The sequence below is a fragment of the Lathyrus oleraceus genome, chromosome 7 (genome assembly GCF_024323335.1).
Source record: "Lathyrus oleraceus cultivar Zhongwan6 chromosome 7, CAAS_Psat_ZW6_1.0, whole genome shotgun sequence".
NCBI lineage: Eukaryota > Viridiplantae > Streptophyta > Magnoliopsida > Fabales > Fabaceae > Lathyrus > Lathyrus oleraceus.
This window is the reverse complement of record NC_066585.1, coordinates 156,839,400-156,843,381: the sequence shown is the minus strand read 5'-3', so window position 1 is coordinate 156,843,381 and position 3,982 is coordinate 156,839,400. Positions and strand designations below refer to the sequence as shown.

Genomic DNA, 3,982 nt, shown 5'->3' with positions numbered 1-3,982 from the left:
TATTTTCAATCAACAAGCATATGAAAAGGATAAAGAGAAAGAAAGAGAGGTCCTTACAAAGTGTCACTGCGGTGGTGGTGAAGGATGCGAAGAAGCTGGCCTCCAGGTAATTGATTTCGGGATTTTAGGGTTTTTTCCTCCGATTTTCGCCTCCAGGTCTCTGTTGTTCTCTAGGGTTTTCTTTCTTACTGATTCCTCCCTTTTTATAATCCCATTGCTAGGGTTTGGATGAGCTCAAAAGAGTATGGAATTGGAAGTGCTTTCTTTTTTGTGCTGCTCTGTTGTCTATCCCATTTTGGTGTTTGCTCTGAAAAAGGTAACATGTACCTTGTACTTCTTCTGTGAAAATGTTTCATTTTGTTGCTTGTGAATTTTTACCATCCTACTGAGTTGTTGTGATTTTACTGCAGTGAATTTTCTTGCAACTTTGAGGCTTCTGTTAACAACACTCAACCTTGCAAGAGTAGCTTGAAAACTTCACTATTGGTAAGAAACAAATTCACCACTGTAACTCGCTTGAATATATGTTTTTTTTTTTTGGAATTGGACTGATTTTGGTGTGTTGTTGCATGCTGCAGGACATGGTTGTTAGTGATTGGTTGGAACCTAAATAATAGGGATCCGGTGTTGTTATTTGGAAATGGATTGGCCTTTGTTATGAGACCTTGCAGGCTGGCTGAATGGCTTTTGTCATCAAGAGGAATGGACTTGAGCTGCTTTGGATTGCCACTCACATGTAATTTTGCAAGTTGTTATGGCACAAGGCTGAAACAAATGGAGCTGCTTGGACTGTGGGGCTGTCATTCTATGTTATGTTATGATATATGTAGATATAAGAGGATAGAGATCAAGAGTAAGATAGACTCGGTAGGAAAATTGGGGGCGAGAAACAAGCCTCTCAATGTTTGGATTATCATTGCATTTTCTTCTCGGTATGGATTATCGCCCTCATTGATTATCCTATCACCACCAACACATATAATTCCATCAGGGCAAGTGCTGATGTCTACAGTGGATGCAAGATTTCTAGCATGACCAGCAGATGTTGTTTTGACCACCTCCAATCTAAACCCAGCAAGCCTAAAAATTGGCTCCACGGTATCATGGAAAACTTTACTTGAACGACCTCTGCCTGAGCGTGGATTCAAAATTACAAGCATCTTGGGTGGAGTTTTGCATCTGAAGAGCAATTCATGAGGGGTATCGGTTTGAAACAATTCCGAGGACGCTTGCTTCTTGGAAGACACTAAAGGGTGAGGAAGACAGTTAATGAAACAGTGTTGATCAGCAAAACCACCAACCCACTGAATTGCCTCTTCTATTGTAGTAGCCACAAAACGGAAGTCCTTGCGACTCCTTCGAGATTTAATAAAACAAGAAAGACCACATGAAGCCTTTTTCATTGGATACGAGTGCACTGTGAAATGTTTAAGACCAGCATGATAAGAAACCGAGATGACATCGTCAAGGTGCAGCGCATGAGATCCCCAAAGTAAAGCTTTGCTTGTTAGTTTGGCATCCACAGAGGCTTGGTTGGTAGTGTCAAAAGAAGTTTGTTGAGCATCACTTTTATTGTTATTTACAGAAATCTTCCTCTTATCCAAAACCAATTTTCCAGAGGATACCACATACCCTAACAAATCAGACTTCTCATCTCCTGTTCATGCTCCGCAATAGTGTGTTCCCGTTTGTTGATCTCAGATTTCAAGTGCTCCATCTCAACATTCATCTCTCCAATGGTTTGTTTTAGACTGTCTCTTTGTTGCAGTAATAAATGTTGTCTAACAGTTTTGATTTCTGGTGATGCAGCAATAGCTCAGGTCCCTTGAACCTTGATCCAATGGTTCAGGTGCTGCACTATGGAGACTTTGCGTATTGCTTCTGTTATATCCTGGTTTTGACTTGGCTGCTTCTTTTGGGCTCAAAGTTATTGTTAAAGATCTCCCGTTAACAGTAACAGTTTTATTAAGCACAAGGGCAGTATATCGATCCCCACTCCATTTCACAATGTCAACATTTTTAAAGTGAACGTCACCATTAATCATAATGTCAAAGACCCTTTGACCTTTGGAAGACACTGAATTATCAATCTCAGCAAAATGTAACCAAACAGAATAGTTTTTGTTGATTGGCTTCCGTTGTTGCAGGATTTATGGTCATGTTGGGCATGTCATGCAGCCAATGATTTCAAATATGTGGCGTACGACATCAAGGTTTGGTTTCAACTTCAACATTTGACGTTGGCTTACTCACTCAATTAAACCAGGTGTAGAGCGCCCAATGGATAGCCCGTTGAATTTCCATTATAGGCCTGTTGCAGGATTTGGCGTAAGCTACTGCCATGTTTCATATGTTACTTCATGCAGGTAATACAGGGCCTTCCCAGGTGTGTATTTTGGATAATGATGTTGTGGCTCACTTGTGATCTTGGTACTGTCGATGTCTCCACGTGATAATTTATCTTGTTGGGTTTCTGTGGTGACTTGAAATTCTTGTTGGTCTGGCTTGCAACAGCTTCACTTCCCTCTGGTTGACTGTAGTCCCTGCGGCTAGTGTTCTTATCGGGTTCTCTGACCATATGTTGACTAGTACTTGCATGATCATTGCCCATATTTTCTGCTTTTGACAATGGCGGTTTTTTTTTATTGATAGGTGTAACTCTTTCAGGACCACCATTTTCTCGCAATTTTGCTTTGGGAATACTCTCGTTACACTTTGCCTGGTCAACTTTACACTTGGATGATTCCTGGCAAGAACTGACTCCATTGTTTAACCTTCCATCGTCCATCACATCCCCTGGATCGCCGACCTGAACCTGAAAAACACTCTTAGGCAGACCAGCAGGGTCCAGTTCAAATGATCCTTTTGGAACATCTTTCCTCTCATCACCAGACATCATAAATGAAGGAACTCGGTGTGAAAACCTATACAACTCATTAGGTGGAACACAAAATAATCCAACTTCATTCTGCACAGTTTGCTGAAAGAGACAAACAGACCCTTTCACTTTGCTCAGATAAGTAACTTTAACACCATCTTTCTCATCAAAATCAGAAAGGACTTTGACAAATTCAAATTGATATTCTGCATTCTTTTCAGGTTTAGAAGCCCATCCTGTATCCCAATGTCTGAAAATTGCCCAAGTTTCTCCCTTCATGGGATATACCAGATAAGAACCTCTAGCACTCCCTTTTACACAATGCACTTTGTGAGAGAACATATCAATATCCTTGGTTATCTGAGTACTTCCAAGTTTGTACTTACCGCATGCAATAGGCAAATCTGCATCATGCCATTCAATCTCATCTTTTAGATTTGGATTTGGTTCCAGCCAAGTATATTCCAGTTTAAAAGGTGAGTGCACCTTCTTGACGCGAGCATAGAATCTTGGCCTAGAATCAGTATCATCATAAATAACCCAGTATTGATCAGCAGCAAAACGATCCTTTATCCTAACCTTATCAAAATCAACTGAATTCTGGATCAGGACAGAATGTAATATTGGGATTGGATGTCTCCTTTCTTTTTGGATTCAATTGCTCAACTTTCACCTTTTTCCTCAGATCTGTCTTTTTTTTCAGGTTGGCCATTTGTTTTTTGTAGGCTGTTGTTTAGCATTGACACATGTAAGAATCAATAACTTTTTGACAGGATTTGTGATGAATTGTTGCAAACATGTTGTGGTCTGCAGGTTTCATTGATCCATTATTACGCTGCTTTGGTTTTCTCCTCATGGTTGCAGCAAGACAAACCACTCTTCAATCTGGTTTTATACTGCTGTTGGCACGTTCATGATCGACCTGGCATTGCAGACCTTGGAATAATGTTGCTGACCTGTGATGCCTTGCACATTTAAGGTCATGTTGGTATGTATCTCATGGAAGAAAAAAGATGTCCTTTCATAGCAGGTTCTGGTTTGGTCATTGACAGCACTTGTGGTTTTAATTCAAGGCATGCTGGAAAAATTTCAAGGCTTGACTTT

General features: G+C 40.4%; 1 pseudogene; it reads right to left on the bottom strand.

The window, feature by feature from the left end:
- Positions 1 to 815: 815 nt before the first annotated feature.
- LOC127102568 (uncharacterized) lies at positions 816 to 3,590 on the bottom strand (annotated as a pseudogene).
- Between the last annotated feature and the right edge of the window lie 392 nt (positions 3,591 to 3,982).